The 17118-nt window shown below is 50.9% G+C and overlaps 1 long non-coding RNA gene across 1 annotated transcript in view; it reads right to left on the bottom strand.

Annotated features, from left to right (window-relative positions):
- The window catches only part of LOC310694452, a 79274-nt gene that overhangs the window by 55057 nt on the left and 7099 nt on the right, over positions 1–17118 (bottom strand). The gene's annotated exons all lie outside the window — the stretch shown is intronic.

Here is a 17118-nt window from a genome sequence, read left to right as displayed (position 1 = left end):
GTGTTTAAATTGAAAAATTGCATCTGGGTGCCTTGGCTACTCCGGGCTTATAACACCTACTCCCCCTGTCACCCCCCACCCTTGTGGCATTTGAGATTTTGTCAGTGTCACCGCCACACATTTAAAATTGAGCAAAGTGGGGCTGGATGAGAAGAGGAGGTGAAAGAAAATTCCACCCTCCCGCCTTACTACAACCCACCATCATGGAAACATGGTTGTTGCTTGAACTGCTAGCTGGCGCAGCCATGATCGGCAGCTGGAGAGTTCTGCCCTATTCCCCTCCCAGAACTACAATTCCCGGCGTGTTTTAACAGTCAGTCCCTCCTCCCAAGGCACTCCGGAAATCGCTGCTTCCCAGGATCCTTGGGGAGGGGGAACCGTGACTGTTTAAAGCATAGCTGTCAACGTTTCCCTTTTTCAAAGGGAAATTCCCTTATTCCGAATAGGATTCTTCGCAAGAAAAGGGGAAAGTTGACAGCTTTGGTTTAAAGTGGTATCATGGCGCTTTGAATGTGTGGTGCAAATGTGGCCAAGGCGAGGAGAAGCCGTGTCTTCCCCATCCTCTTTCTTTCAAAGCATTTATGGCTCGAGATTTCCTGCCAGGAGGCGTACCAAGAGTGGTGGGGCCGGGTCAGTTGCAGGCCAGTTTCCAACCTTTAAAACAACATGGGAGATGATGGCCAAGCAAGCCGGAGTGGTGGCCCGTTCTCGGCCAGGCTTACAGAGCAGGGAAAGCAGGGTGGTGTGTGTGCATTTGCCCAGTGTCTGGAGAAGGCTGGTCCCGTGGTCACAGCTTTGAGGCACATACTGTAGGGAGAGGGGAGCCACCCATATTTTTTGCTCCATAAGATGTACCTGACCATAAGACGCACCTAGTTTTTAGAGGAGGGAAGGAGGAAAGCCCCGTTTTTTGAGGATCAGCTCAAAGTTGTACAGCTTCTTTTGCAAAGGGGAAAAGCCCCTTTTTTTGAGGATCAGCTCAAAGTTGTTGAGCTTACTTTGCAAAGGGAAAAAATCCTGTTTTTATGGGGTTCAACTCACAGTTCTGCAGCTTCTTTAGGAAAGGAAAGGGAGCCGTTTCTACAGTTTCCAGACATATTATCTAATCAGCCAGTCACATGTTGCTGGGGAAACAAATAGCTTCCATCTGCAGAACATTCAACAAGGGAGGACTGGGCAAGGGGGCAGGGTGATCAACCACACATTCGCTCCATAAGACGCACAGACATTTCCCCTTACCTTTTAGGAGGAAAAAAGTGTGTCTTATGGAGCAAAACATACGGTAAATCATTTGCCCACATGTTAGAAGTAGGGGCTGCAGTTGGGCTTAATGGAAAAGTAGGGTGTGAGAACATGCCCAAGCAGGTGTGACTTCACTGCCGCTGGACATACACTTGGATGCTTTTCTGAGGCTTTCCCCACAAGTTCAAGAGTCAGCACCTGACTTGAGAGTGTAAGAAAAGCCCTTCGGAGCAGGGCTAAAGGCCCATCGAGCCCTGTATCTCGCTCTCCCACTGTGGCCAGCCAGGAGCAGCAGGGCAAGAAATCCTTAGTTGTAGTTTCCAAGTCACCTTCAAAGGTAGCCCCACGTAGAGCGCATTGCAGTAGTCCAAGCAGGAGATAACTAGAGCATGCACCACTCTGGCGAGGCAGTCCGCGGGCAGGGAGGGTCTCATCCTGCAAACCAGATGGAGCTGCTAGACAGCTGCCCTGGACACAGAATTGACCTGCACCTCCATGGACATCTGTGAGTCCAGAGTGTAGGAAGCTACAGTGTATATTCCAGGGAAGGATCTTTGCTCAAAGAGGGAGCATGTCAAAGGTCCCAGGTTCCATCCTCAACATCTCCAGATACGACTGGAAGAGATCCCTGCCTGAAACCCTGCAGAGCTGGTTGTTGTGGACAGTCCTGAGCTACATTGTCCAGTGGCCTGTCTTGCTCGAAGGCAGCATCTTACATCCTTGTTGAAACCTGCCTTATTCAGAACCATGAGGTCTGGAATGGCGTTCTGTTTCAAGGGCAAAGGCCGCAGCTCATATGGGAGAGCGGCCAGAAGGTCCCTGGTCTCCTTCCTGGTAGAGCTGAGAACGTCCCTTACCTGAAACTGGGAGGACCTCTGCAAATCAATGTGGGCTTTGCTGAGCTGGAGGGACCCCAATGGTTTGCCTTCCTTGGTTGCTAAGGCAGCAGCCTCAAGCTGTGACCTGGAGGAAACTGGGCAGGGAGGTGAAATTGTAGCCTTATTGGACTTTACCAATTGGTAGGGTGAGCGTTGCTCCCAGATGGGAGGAAGGAAGTCAAATGACACCGAGGGTTGGTTCAGAGAAAGAGTTTATTCTGCTCTCCGGATAGCAGAAGGCACTTGCGTGGTCAGTTCACAGCAAGTCCAAAGAAATGAGAAATTTCATGCAGTATATATATCCTCTAGGCACCCTCTCCCCACTTCCCCAGGAATCCAGCCACGTCAGTTTATACACACAGGTTGGCATCACAGATGTTCCTGCTCCAGTACTTTTAACCATAAAAGGGGGTTCCTCTTCCTGTACTCTTGACCATATAAGGGTATTCCTGTTCCGGCACTCTTATCTTGGGGTAAGAAGGCCACCAACTCTCCTGGCGCTGTTCCCGGACTGCGTCAGAGTGTGGTCAGGATGTAAGATAAGACCCAGACGTGCCATCCCTGCTCCACTGGAACAGTCAAGGCCATACATTGCCGTCATGGACTGATAAAGGAGAGTGCTTTGTTTATACAGCTGGGTTCCTCTTATGCATTTGCTCAACAGCTCAAGTTAATGCATTTTAGAAATGCTCCCTTGCAGAAGGAAAAATGCGGATTTTGGGGCCCGTTCCAGACTGACTACACAGTCAGGTTTTTAGATTTGGGAAACCCATTCCTTCAAAATGACCCCCTCTAATGCCTCAAACATCTATGGGGTGTCTCTTCCTTCAGGCTTGAAGCAGGGTTTGGCTCCAACTTCTTCAGGGTGCAGACTGCAGCTGAAGGGAATCTTCCCATGTAGAATAAGAATTGCCTCCAAACTGTTGGCCCCGTAGGGTGGCCAGCGCTGGCAATGGGAAGATTGTGAGAAAGATCTTCTCTCTCTCTCTCTCTCTCTCTCTCTCTCTCTCTCTCTCTCTCCCCCCCTCCTGGGGCTGGCAGTGTGCCATGTGCCTCTGAGCTAGTGCAGAGCGCTTTCCCTCCTGGCCGAGTGACTCCAGGCAGCCTCTGTTCCCCTCTCTTTTTAGAAGAAGTTCAGACATGGAAGGCACACAGAACTTTCTAGCCAGTCAACTTATTTCCTCAACTTATCGCATCATTCCAGGCAAGGTGGGCCTCACCTCTGCTTTTCAGTGGCTCCTCCTCTTTCTCCGAGAGAGGGCTTCCAGGAGCCGGTTCAAACGTGAGTAGCTGCAGGCACCAGCCGCAGCCAGAGAAGCGTTAGAAAGAAATTGAGTTCCTCTTGTTTGCCGGAGCTTCATGAAGTTCAAACTTCTTTTTTTAGGTTTTTGGGGAGAGGAGACGGGAGTTTTCCAGGGGATTTTCGGGCTGGGGATTTCTGGTAGCCGGGAACATCCGTGGAGGAGCAGAAAGGAGTATTTATAATGGCTGATAAAACGAGCTATTGAGTGACTCTGCCTATTCCTGCACTGTCAGGGGCTGTGGAGACTTCTGTTAACAACCCTGACCTTGGGTATGGGGAACCTCTGGCCCTCCAGGGGCCTCTGAGCCGCAGCTCCCATGATTGACCATGCAAAAGTTCAGCCAAGGTTCCCCACCCCTCCCTTAACTTCTCCAACGTGTATCTCCCAAGACACAGCTATTGCATGGAGGTTTGTTACAGCCCATTATGCATTCAGTTTATCAGTCGCACAACACAGAAGGGGTCTCTGAGCAGATTGCAAAATGTTTTAAACATGATGCGTGACATGAAATCGGGGAGCGAGGAGAGCAGTGCGTCGCAGTAGCTAGAGGTGGTCCTCTTGAGGAATTTGAAACAACCACATGTTCATTCAAAATCCAATTGAAAGTAGCTTAATTTGACAAAACCGAACTTGATCCGGTGGTGCCAGCTTCTCAAAGTCTTAAGAGGCATCAACATCTCTGGCATCCCCCCTCCTTGCCGCTTAGTGCTCCGTCGCAAGGCCATCCCATCATCCACTTTGGGAACCTGTAACAATTGAAAACATTATTCCACCCAGGGGTTGCCAGGAACACTATTCTTCAGCCCTCTGAGCAACAGGGACGTTTTCAACTTCCTCAAACGTCATAAAGATGGAGACAGATACATCGCACTGGGGGGACATTGCGCAACCAGGGGACCACCACCCAGAAGGCCCCGCCATGGGTCAGTGTCAACAAGGCATCACTGCTGTTATAGGCAGATATTTCTCCTCTCCATAGAAGTCCCTGCAATGTGCTCTTACATCTTCAACTTGATTTGCAACCATTTTGACCTCTGGTTTTAAAACGTTGGCTTTTACCTTCGTTGACGTGGCTGCGGTTCTGATGTTGCTCTCTCCGGTAAGAACTTGCAGGAGAAATTGGGGCAGAGCCCCGTCAGGGTACCCAACTTGGTCTCGTCCGGGTGCTGTTGAACTCCCATCATCACCATCCTTGACCATCGGCCTTGCTGGCTGCAACTGGGAGCTGGACTCCGGGGACTTCCAGAGGGCGACCATGTTTGCTGCTCCTGCGCTAGGGAGAAAAGTTTTTGGCGTGATGGTCTCAGCCCTGGGAATCGCCCCCTTTTGCCTGCCAAAGCAACTCGGGGGTCTTAGCAAAGGTCCATTGGCCACCAGGAAGCCCACGCTTGGGGCGTGAAAGCCCAGTGGGCCTGCTCCACCACTTGGCATTCGGAGGTAGACTGCCTCTGATGCTGGAGGTTCTGTAACCCTTATGACCAGTTGTTACCAACACGCCTCCCTATTTAAAGCCATCTAAGTTGGTGGCGTTCTCCACACTTTGTGGCTGCAAATTCATTGTGTGAAGCACCTTGCAGGGTGTTGGTGTGCGAGAGGAAGGGGCAGCGAGTTGTGTAGCCTTGCGCATGCTGAAATTCAGAACCTTGCCACCTGCTGGTAGCTGGTCCCCACCCAGCCCAGAAAAACGGCAGTAGGAGAACCATGAGGAATCCTGGGAGCGACTCGCAAGTAAAATGGAAAGGAGGCAGTGTGCTGAGAGGTGAGAGTTTATGCTCTGAGCACAGATTTGTTCCTGGGCAAAGCTTCAACCCTCTGGGCCCTTGACAGCAAGAACCCAGAACTCATCAAAACCCGTGGCAAAGCTTGGGCTGGGCTGCTTTAGGTGGCGGCGGGAGCTGTGTGATTGCTCTCCTAAAGAACATTACAATGAAACTTTCTGTATGTGGAAATCTAGCATGCAAGGCTGAAGCCTAGCTGTCTCCTTGACATGCTAGATTTCTCTGTTAGGGAATAAAAAAACCCCCTATAAATCAGAGTAACTCAAGAGCCCCAAATCGCCTTCTCCCTTCGCACCCCAAATATAAGCTTGGGCGTTTCTTTGCAATTGGAAGATTTTATTATTTTTTGCTATGCACAGATCAGTTTGGCGGAAAAGCAAATATCAGTGGCCCCCAGGGGACTCAATTCTCCTGAATTTATGAGCTGCATCACTTGAAAGTAGATTCTGGTCCTTTGCCCTAGGCAAGATTTCCTCCCCTTCCCTCACTAATCGGCTCTCTGGCAATCCAGATTAAATCCGTCAAGTGCGTGGAAGCACGAATGCCTTCCATATGCATTGCACCTGTTTTTCTCTTGCTTCTCACGCTCCTCTCCTCCCTGAATTTCCCTCCTGCTTTGCAAGCGACATGTAGGTGTGTTTTTTTAAAAAAAGGCATCCCTTCCGGCTTCCTTTAACGCATCTTCATTTTCCGAGCTGGTGACTTCTCTTCCTTTTTTTTTTTTTTTAAAGGAATTACTCACAAAGCCATCCCTGGCGGCAACTCCAACGCGCCGTGTAAGCTAAGCAGGAATTTATTTATTTCCCCCCTAAATGGGTCAGGGTGTTTGTGTTTTTGTACAACAGCTCGGTGCATTCCTAATTTGAATATTCAGGAGCTGCATTTTCTTTTTTTCGATGGAGAGGCTATTCTTAGCAGCCGTAACAGGATAAAGCTCCCAAGCAGCCGCCAGGCTATGCCGGGTGATGTCAAAAGCAAATGTTTGTGGGGTACGTGTCGGCAACTGGCTGCTTCCAAAGCCACGTCCTCCCTTCCAGTTGGGGGCACAGTTTGGCTCCCACGTTGCATCTGGGACCTGCATGGCCTTCGCGGGCTTGTGCCAAAGGCAGGAACGGCATCCTTAAGGAGAATTTGTTGGCTTATTGGTGCCTTTCTGGGACGCGGCTGGCGCTGTGGGTTAAACCACAGAGCCTAGGACTTGCCGATCAGAAGGTCGGTGGTTCAAATCCCCGCGACAGAGTGAGCTCCCGTTGCTCGGTCCCTGCTCCTGCCAACCTTGCAGTTCCAAAGCATGTCAAAGTGCAAGTAGATAAATGGGTACCGCTCCGGCGGGAAGGTAAACGGTGTTTCCATGCGCTGCTCTGGTTTGCCAGAAGCGGCTTAGTCCTGCTGGCCACATGACCCGGAAGCTGTACGCCGGCTCCCTTGGCCAGTAAAGCAAGATGAACTGGCAACCCCAGAGTCGGTCACAACTGGACCTAATGGTCAGGGGTCCCTTTACCTTTTTTACTGCAATTCCGTACTTAAGGAGTGGGGAACCTGAGGGCTGAATGTGGCCCTTCAGCTGTTTCCACCCGGCCTTCGGAGCTTTCATGAGGCCACGCCCCCACCAGCCTTGTATCCATTGCTCCACCCACTTTTGGCCCCACCCACACCTGGTGTGTGACCCCCCCAGAAGAGTCCCAAGAAGTCCGAACATCAGACTTCGCCAGCCCCTGCCCCACCGAAGTAATTGGGGCTTGCATCTGAGACAGCCTGCCTCACCTTGCATTGCACACAGCTTTTAAAAATTGAGTTTTAAGAGGCAGGGGGTCTCCACTTTGTGCCGAAAGATCTCCAGCAAAGCAACATGAACCCTACAACTGCTTTTTGAACAAAAGCCTTTGGTTGCATTATCCTTGCAGTTCCCGGGAGCATTTCACGTGTTACGTAACACAGGTTTCTAACACCTTTTGGGCATGAGACAGAGAAAGAGAAAAAGCCTCTGAAAGTGACTGTTGTTGAATGCAAGAGCCTCAAGTGTTGGACAAATAAGTAGATCACGCACACACCCTGAACCAAATACTAGAATGGCCAGAGTCCGTCCCTATGCTTTAGCTAAGCCAGCATGTTGTTGCTTAGTCGTTTAGTCGTGTCCGTCTCTTCGTGACCCCCTGGACCAGAGCACGCCAGGCACTCCTGTCTTCCACTGCCTCCCACAGTTTGGTCAAACTCATGCTGGAAGCTTCGAGAACACTGTCCCACCATCTCGTCCTCTGTCGTCCCCTTCTCCTTGTGCCCTCCATCTTTCCCAACATCAGGGTCTTTTCCAGGGAGTCTTCTCTTCTCATGAGGTAGCCAAAGTCTTGGAGCCTCAGCTTCAGGATCTGTCCTTCCAGTGAGCACTCAGGGCTGATTTCCTTCAGAATGGAGAGGTTGGATCTTCTTGCAGTCCATGGGACTCTCAAGAGTCTCCTCCAGCACCAGAATTCAAAAGCATCCATTCTTCCGCGATCAGCCTTCTTGATGGTCCAGCTCTCACTTCCATACATCACTACTGGGAAAACCAGAGCTTTTACTATACGGACCTTTGTTGGCAAGGCCAGCATGGTGCCCTGTTTTGCAGCTTGCATGGGGAGTGCTCCGGGGTCCTGATGTTCATTTCCCCCCCCCCCACAAAACCTGCTGGTGATCCCTGCCGCCGTAGCTTCTGACATTTAATTGAGTTTGGGGCATTTTAACGCTTTTCCCCAAGCTTGAGGACTAGCACCTTATATACAAAGCAAAAAGAAGAGCCCTGGGGTACTCAGAATACCGAATTCCTTGCCCAATTGCAGATTCAGTCATCCCGCATTCCCCCTGTGCCGTGGAGAGAGGATATAGGTGCAAGTAAATTACCGTATTTTTCGCTCTATAACACGCACCCGACCATAACACGCACGTAGTTTTTAGAGGAGGAAAACAAGGAAAAAAAATATTCTAAACGAAACAGTGGATGTATGATTTTTGTGGTTCATGCTGTGGCCACAGACATGTGATCTGACAGTGAGTTTGGGGTAGCCCAATGCAAAAATCCTGAAGATCCATGTGGATCCGTGCTTTGTAACCATGTTTTAAGTGGGGAGGGAAGGAAAAGCACTCAAGGGACAAGGAGCACGCGTGGGGTGGGTGGAGAAGGATGCTGCTAATAATGCAGAAGAGGGGTTTAAGGGGAGAAGGCTCCTCTCCTCTCCCGCTTTGCTCCTTTAAAACAAGCAGGCTCTGCTTCTCTCCCTCCTCCCCGGCTTAGAGAGCTGAAAAGCTTTGCTGCTATTTAGTGAGCTGAGTGGGGAGGAGAGAGGGACAGAGAGCACGGTTTAAAGCAGCCAACCAGACAGGAGTCGCTTACACCTGTGTAAGCGGCTCCTCTCCCGCTTTGCTGTTTCAAAGCGAGCCACGGAGGAGGGAAGGAAGGGGAACCATGGATCCTCTGCTCACGCCTGCAGCAGATCTCTCTCCCCCCCCCCGCCACCCGTAGGCATTTCCTCCATAACACGCACAGACATTTCCCCTTACTTTCTAGGAGGAAAAAAGTGAGTGTTATGGTGCAAAAAATACGGTAACCCTCTGCAAGGACCAAATGGAGAAACCGTTCTTTTTTTTAGTAGCCCGACTCCCCCAGGCACAGACTCTTCAAACGGCTTTCTTCAGCCTGCTTAACCTGTCAGCGAGAAGGAGGAAGCCAACAGTAGCGTATTAACAGCATATTTCAGATTCTGGACTGCCAAAGCCTCTTGCCAGCAGCTGTCAGTCTTTCCACAATGCAGGGGTGGGGGGCGTCCTTCGGGGAGCAGAGCAGCCGCCTTTGCATGCAGAAAGAGTCCCAGGTTCATTCCCGACACCTTTTAAAAAGTAAACAGGAAAGTCTCATTTGAGGGCCTCTGGCAGAGTTTGACAATACTGGGCTGGGGGGTCACTGGTCCGATTCGAAGAATGGTTGAGGGACCTGGGTTTCTTTAACCTGGAGAAAAGGAGTCAAAGGTGATAGGAGAACCACCTTGAAATATCTGCCGCATAGAAGATGGAGCCAGTAGGACCCAAACCGATGGATTTGGATTCCAAGGACAGAGATTCCGACTAAACATTAGGAAGAACTTTCTGACGGTAAGAGCTGTTTGACTGTGGAATGGACTCCCTTGGGAGATTTTTAAGCAGAGGCTGGAAAGGATCTTTGGACTAGATCAGGGGTCAGCAAGGTTTACCGGCCATGGGCTGGATCACTCTCACAGAGATCATCTGTGGGCCGGACTGGCGCAGCGCGATGCCGGAAATTGCTTCTGCGCATGCCCAGATGCCGAAAGCTGCACCTGCACAGATGCAATTTTCTGTGTCTGGACATGTGCAGATGCGATTTACAGCGCCAGTGGCGTAGCGTGGGTTGTCAGCACCCGGGGCAAGGCAAGTAATTTGCGCCCCCTAACCCGTGGATTTGCGCCCCCTAACCTGTGGATTTGTGCCCCCTAACCCTAACCCCCAGATGTTGCGCCCGGTGCGGCCGGCCCCCCTGCACACCCCACGCTACGCCACTGTACAGCGCCACTCGGCGAGTCCCCACGCTGCGCTGGTTTAGCGCAGCGGGCGGGGTACTCTCCGAGTGGGCAGCTCGGGGCCGGTAAAACGGTCCGTGGGCTGCATCCGGCCCAAGGGCCGCCCGTTGCTGACCCCTGGACTAGATGGCTCTCAGGCTCCCTTCTAACTCTACAATTCTATGATAATTATATTCTTAGGAGTTCTTCTCTCTCCACCCCAATTCCTAAATTTAACATGCTTGGCGCTATCTTCAGACAGGGAAACGGGCTTTGATGGGTCTTGTTTTGAGCTCTGCTCATCTGCCTTTGAGCAAAGGCACCGTCTGCAGCTGCTAAGAGCCCCTCCAGGACTAGATTGCGTTTGTGACGCACGTGCCTTTGTTGGGTCACCCCCCCATTCTTCCCACCTTGAGATGAAGCATGTTAAAAGCGGAAAGGATCCCCCCCCCCCGTGAAAGGCACTGATCGTGAAAATCCGACTGCCGATTGCATAAAACCGTCCGCCGGGAATGCAAGCGCCGCCTAACGGAGGGTGATCGCTGGGCACATTTACACAATCGGGTGGATTTTCACCACGACGATCACACCAATCACGAAAATCTGCCCGCTGGGGGTGTGAGCGCCTGCATGCTGATCCGCCCGGGGGGATTTTGTCACCCCCCCCAGGCATGACATCTGGGGCGGGCCACACCCCACCTTGCAACGCCCCTGAGAAATGCCACCCCCACCTCAAATCCTGAACAGCTGCTACCAAGTATATAATTCCTATATACCTGGAATTAGTCTAAACATCTGTCTCTGCTCCTCCCTGATGCTGCTTCTTAAATTAATAATAATAATAATAATAATAATAATAATAATAATAATAATAACCAACTTTCTTTATACCCCACACTCCCCAGCCAGAGCCGGGCTCAGGGTAGCTAACACCAATAAAATCACAGTAAAAACATAATAGGGTAAAAAAGGGGGGGGGAAGGAAAAAATGATAATTTTAAAATACAGGTTGAAATGCAATTTAAAATGCAGCCTCATTTTAAAGCAGCTGATAAAAGATGTCCCATTTACTTGAACCAGTCATTCCCGGGTTCTCTGAAGCCATACGGCGCTCTCTTGCTCCCCTGTCTAGTTTTAATTTATTGTAGACATCTCTACATTGTGACTTCCATTGCAGTACCTTGTATTTTTGTTGTTGCACTTTTAAGATGTGGAGGAGAAAACAGATTCTTTTTGTGGGGTGGGGAAGCAAAGGGTAAAAAAAGAAAAACACAAAATCGATTCCCACTTTCCTGCAGTGTTTCATTCTTCATTTTCTTTAGAGCTAACCACTCTTAAAATTTTGTTCGGTAAAAGTCAATTAGTGTAACTAATTGTAACATATTCTTTTAAATAAAATTGATTTATTGATGAAACGTCTAAGCTTTCAGTTGGTCTTGGGGCAGGGATGCGGTGTGAAATGTATACTGGAGACACGTTTCTTAAACGAGTCTGTACATACTTGGCGTTTGCATTAAAACAAAAACACATCTTGTTGCACCTCGATCCTGCAACCTGTATAGCAGACAAGGGGAACCTCACACCCAGATGCCAAATACAGCCCCTGGGACCTTTATATCTGGTCCTTGGGACCCTGCCCAGGCCACGAACCTCCCGATGGATTCTGGCAATGCCTCCTGCTTGCTGGATGGAAGATGGAGGGGTGTGGGTGTGTTGAAACCACCCTCCCCAGCCACTCTGGGCGGCTTCCAACAAAATATTAAAATACAGGGATGTGGGTGGCGCTGTGGTCTAAACCACAGAGCCTAGGACTTGCTGATCAGAAGGTCGGCGGTTCAAATCCCCTCTACGGTGGTGAGCTCCCGTTGCTCTGTCCCTGCTCCTGCCAACCTAGCAGTTCGAAAGCACGTCAAAGTGCAAGTAGATAAATAGGTACCCCTCTGGCGGGAAGGTAAACGACGTTTCCGTGCGCTGCTCTGGTTCGCCAGAAGCGGCTTAGTCCTGCTGGCCACATGACCCGGAAGCTGTACGCCGGCTCCCTCGGCCAATAAAGCAAGATGAGCGCTGCAACCCCAGAGTCAGCCACGACTGGACCCAATGGTCAGGGGTCCCTTTATCTTTATCCTTTACCTCCCCAGGTCCTAGTCCAATGCTCTTAACCACTACACCAGCCTGGCTCTCTTACTTGGGAGTTGTAAGCATGACCATTGCAAAGGCTTGAGATCTAGAAACTTGCTCAGTGCACCTCCCTGGAAACCTGGCCTCTTCAAAGTGGATGTGGGGAACAAGACCCATTTCTGCCCTTGCCAGGAATGGTGCTTAGACTGCCTGCCCTGCTGGTGGCAAGATTTTTGCAAGCAGAACTACCGTATTTTTCGCCCTATAGGATGCACTTTTCCCCCTCCAAAAATGAAGGGGAAATCTGGGTGCGTCCTATGGGGCGAATGCAGGCTTTTGCTGAAGCTTGGAGAGCGAGAGGGGTCGGTGCGCACCGACCCCACTCGCTCTCCAGGCTTCGGGAACACATCCGCAGCCTAGGCAGCCCTGCGGGAGGTCCCGCAGGGATGTCTAGGCTGCGGATAGCAGCCTGCCGCCCAGCGCGAGGGGCGCCCTGAAGCAGAGCGCCCCCCGCGCCAGGCAGACATCCGCAGCGTGGGGAGCCTTGCAGGAGTTCCCCGCAGGGCTCCCCACGCTGCAGATAGCAGCCTGCCGCCCGGCGGGCGGGGCGCTCTGATGCAGAGTGCCCCTCGGGCCGGGCAGACATCGGCCAGCCCCACAAGCTTGGGGGACAGCAGGGAGGCGCAGCGCCGCCATCCCACTGTTCCTTGACCTGGTTCGGTTTCCCCGACCTGCTTTTGGGGGGGAAATAAAGGGGAAAAAATTTCCTTTATTTCCCCCCCAAAAAACCAGGTGCGTCCTATGGGACGAAGCGTCCTATGGAACGAAAAATACGGTACCTTCCCAGCTTTCCAAAAGCATCCTTTCTTTGGTGGCGCGATGGGGAGGTGTGGGAGAGATTATTTAGGATGTCAGAACTCCCCGGGCTGCTTACAGATAGTCGCCAAACGGAAATAAATTTCCCTTCCTCTCTCTAGAGATTTAGCGGCGCCACGGACTTCTCCGACAGCTTTCAACTACGACTTTGTGGGTCAAATCAATAAATATTCCCAAGGGGGAAAGAGGTGGAAGAAAAGAGGAAGAATCTCTGCTAAATGCAGCCTGGGGTTGAAAAAAGAAACAACCGGGAGAGGCAAAGCAGCTTTGGAAGGAGGTGAAAACAAAAAGGCTTTTTAAGTATTTATAACCCTAGTACTGATAACATCTTTTCTCAAGATGCAGGTTTTAGTGTTTTAAAGAGCCCGGCGGGGCTTGGAACAATTCGCCAACATCCCAGGGAGATTTCAAGGCCAGCGAGGAAAGATACTTGTTTGTTTATTTATTACCTTTTCTTCCAAGGAGCTCAAGGTGGTGAGTCTTGTTGTTGTTGTTTAGTCATTTAGTCGTGTCCACCTCTTCGTGACCCCCTGGACCAGAGCACGCCAGGCCCTCCTTTCTTCCACTGCCTCCCGCAGTTTGGTCAAACTCATGCTGGTCTCTTCGAGAACACTGTCCCACCATCTCGTCCTCTGTCGTCCCCTTCTCCTTGCGCCCTCCATCTTTCCCAACATCAGGGTCTTCTCCAGGGAGTCTTCTCTTCTCATGAGGTGGCCAAAGTCTTGGAGCCTCAGCTTCAGGATCTGTCCTTCCAGTGAGCACTCAGGGCTGATTTCCTTCAGAATGGAGAGGTTGGATCTTCTTGCAGTCCATGGGACTCTCAAGAGTCTCCTCCAGCACCAGAATTCAAAAGCATCCATTCTTCGGCGATCAGCCTTCTTTATGGTCCAGCTCTCACTTCCATACATCACTACTGGGGAAACCAGAGCTTTAACAATAAGGACCTTTGTTGGCAAGGTGATGGCTCTACTTTTTAAGATGCTGCTGGTGAGTCTTGTTCTCCCTATTTTATCCTCCCAACAACCCTGTGAGGAAGGTTAGACTGAGAAGATGTCACTGGCCCAAGGCTGCCCAGTGAGTTTTATACCCAAGTGAGGAGTCAGGCCCAGATCTCCCAGGTTAATCATTGCACCACACTCCCTCTGCTTTAAGGGAGCGGTGGGGGAACCTCAAATGCGGCCCCTTGGCCCTCTTTCTCTGGCCCTCAGAACCTTCCGCAGGCCCCACCCCTCTCTGGTCCTGCTCTGCATCCTCTTGGCTGGGCTGCATCCCTAATGATGATGATGATGATGATAATAATAATAATATTTATACCCCGCCCATCTGACTGGGCATCCCCAGCCACTCTGGGCGGCTTCCAACAAAATATTAAAATACAGTAATGCTTCAAACATTAAAAGCTTCCCTAAACAGAGCTGCCTTCAGATGTCTTCTAAGCATCAGATAGTTGTTTATTTCCTTGGCATCTGCTGGAAGGGCGTTCCACAGGGCGGGCGCCACCACCGAGAAGGCCCTCTGCCTGGCTCCCTGTAACTTGGTTTCTCGTAATGAGGGAACCACCAGAAGGACTTCGGAGCTGGACCTCAGTGGGCAGAACGATGGAGGTGGAGACGCTCCTTCAGGTATACTGGACCGAGGCCATTTAGGGCTTTCAAGGTCAGCACCAACACTTTGAATTGTGATCATACCCGGATGGGGGATAGAGGGGGTGTGTCTTCATTGCTCTTCCCACTTTTCCTCTGCCCCCCCCCCACATGTGGCTTTAAAACATTTCCTGAAAGGGAATGTAGCCTTCAAGCTGGAACAATCTCCTGCTTCCTTTCCGCACCGGTTGCTGAGCATGGACCCAGCCGGTCACATCCTAACAATCATCACTGGTGAAGCAAAGATCACGTAGCTACCTCCTTTTGACTTTTTAATTTTTATCTTTTCTTCATTCTCCTCCTGCCCTCCCACTGCAGGCTGCTAAGTTTTGGATGGCAAAATAAAACCTGACTCCTATTTTCTCCCGATTCCCAGCTTTGGGAAAAAGGAGACCTTTCTCTTCTTTTTGCTTACGTGGGCATTTACATCGCGCACACCCCTGGCCCTCGTGCCAAGAGCCTGATTTCAATTAGAGCTTTGGCCCCTGCCGGTTTCTGCAGTGGCGGCGGCAGCGGCACGATTTATGGCTCCCACCGCATTACAGGACCTGGAGGTGGTCCCTGATGCTGCAGAGCGGAGCTGCAACAGCATGGCCAAGGAGAGACGCGGATGCTGCGGTTTGGGAGGCGAAATGGGGCTGGATCCTGGCAGGGCGAGGAGATGGGATCAGGACCATTGCCGCGAATGGTATACCAGGCGTGCATCTTCCTTTCCAAAAGTGGAGCAAAGAGGGTGTGCGAGCGAGTGTGTGTCTAAACTAGCCCATGCCATGAAAGTAACTTTTATACAGTGGCGCCTTGCAAGACGAAAAGAATCCGTTCTGTGATTCTCTTCGTCTAGCGGTTTTTTCGCCTTGCGAAGCAAGCCCATTGACGGATTAGCGGATTAGCGCTATTAGCGCTATTAGCGGCTGTTAGCAGCTTTTAGCGGCTTATCTGCTGATCGGATCAGCTGATAAGCGGCTTTGCGGCTTAGAAAAGGGGGGGGGGAGGGAAAAACCCAGCAGGAACTCGCAAGACATTGTCATCTTGCGAAGCAAGCCCATAGGAAATTCGTTTTGCGAAGCACCTCCAAAACGGAAAACTCTTTCGTCTAGCGAGTTTTCCGTCTTGCGAGGCATTCGTCTTGCGGGGCACCACTGTATTCATGTCTCCGACCACATTGGCCGACCCTTCCGCAGGAGAATTCAACAGCTCGCATCTGTTTCTCAATGGCCTGGCAGGTTAGGAAACCGCCCAGAGCAGCAAGGAAGCGCAACAGACTCTTTTCAGACTTCAGGATTCCCCAACACGGTGCCCTTGTGGTCTTCCTCTGGTGCCCTGAAAGCCTTTGGGCTGCCCGCCGGCAACTCACTGCATCCTTGGACAGGAGGTGATGAGGGTGATTGAAAGGAAAAACTCCAGCAGCACTGAAGAATAACAAAAGGGTGTTTATTGCTAGCAATAAAGGCTCAGTGGGATTACTTTCCATAAGCTCAGCAAAGCCCCCAAAGGGTGGGACCTCCTTAATATACATAAAGGTAAAGGGACCCCTGACCATTAGGTCCAGTCGCAGACGACTCTGGGGTTGCGGCGCTCATCTCGCTTTATTGGCCGAGGGAGCCGGCGTTTGCTTCCGGGTCACGTGGCCAGCATGACTAAGGCGCTTCTGGCGAACCAGAGCAGCGCACGGAAATGCCGTTTACCTTTCCGCAGGAGAGGTACCTATTTATCTACTTGCACTTTGATGTGCTTTCGAACTGCTAAGTTGGCAGGAGCAGGGACTGAGCAACGGACGCTCACCCCGTCATGGAGATTCGAACTGCCGACCTTCTGATCAGCAAGCCCTTGGCTCTGTGGTTTAGACCACAGCGCCACCCGCGTCCCATTTAATATACATAACTGTTATCTATTAAAGCAATACATATGCATAAACCTCCTCCAGTCTAAAGTTACAACTCAATACAGTGGTACCCCAGTTTAAGTACTTAATTCGTTCCAGAGGTCTGTTCTTAACCCGAAACTGTTCTTAACATGAAGCACCACTTTAGCCAATGGGGGCTCCTGCTCCTGCCATGCAGCCAGAGCACAATTTCTGTTCTCATCCTGAAGCAAAGTTCTTAACCTGAGGTATAATTTCTGGGTTAGCGGGATCTGTAACCTGAAGTGTATGTAACCCGAGGTACCACTGTACTAATTATACCATGTATGGTTTTTCCTTCGTTACCTATTCATTGAGCAAGGGAACAAAGAACTCTCTCTAAGCCGCGCCTTGCTTGATCTCTTTGCATTCCTTTCTACCTGAGGGGGCTAGAAGCTGAACAGGCCCATGAGCTGCCCCCAAACTGTGCCGCCCGTTCTTCGAAATCATGTCTGCATAGATGCCGGAAATCGTGGCCATGCACGGCCCAGGCGAGGTAAACCTTGCCCGACCCCTACTCTACAGAATGTAGAAAAACTGCCTTTTTGAGCTTCGGGACCCACTACAGTGGTACCTCGGGTTACAGACGCCTCAGGTTACAGACGCTTCAATTTACAGACTCTGCTAACCCAGAAATAGTACCTCGGGTTAAGAATTTTGCTTCAGGATGAGAACAGAAATTGTGTGGCGGCAGCAGGAGGCCCCATTAGCTAAAGTGGTACTCGGATTAAGAACAGTTTCAGGATAAGAACGGACCTCTGGAACGAAAAAAACACCTGGATGTACATTTCCAGAATACAATATACAGTGGTACTTCGGGTTACATACGCTTCAG

Source organism: Podarcis liolepis (assembly GCF_965112155.1).
Source record: "Podarcis liolepis genome assembly, chromosome: 15".
In the NCBI taxonomy this organism is placed as follows: Eukaryota; Metazoa; Chordata; class Lepidosauria; order Squamata; family Lacertidae; genus Podarcis; species Podarcis liolepis.
This window is presented reverse-complemented; position numbering and strand designations above follow the sequence as displayed.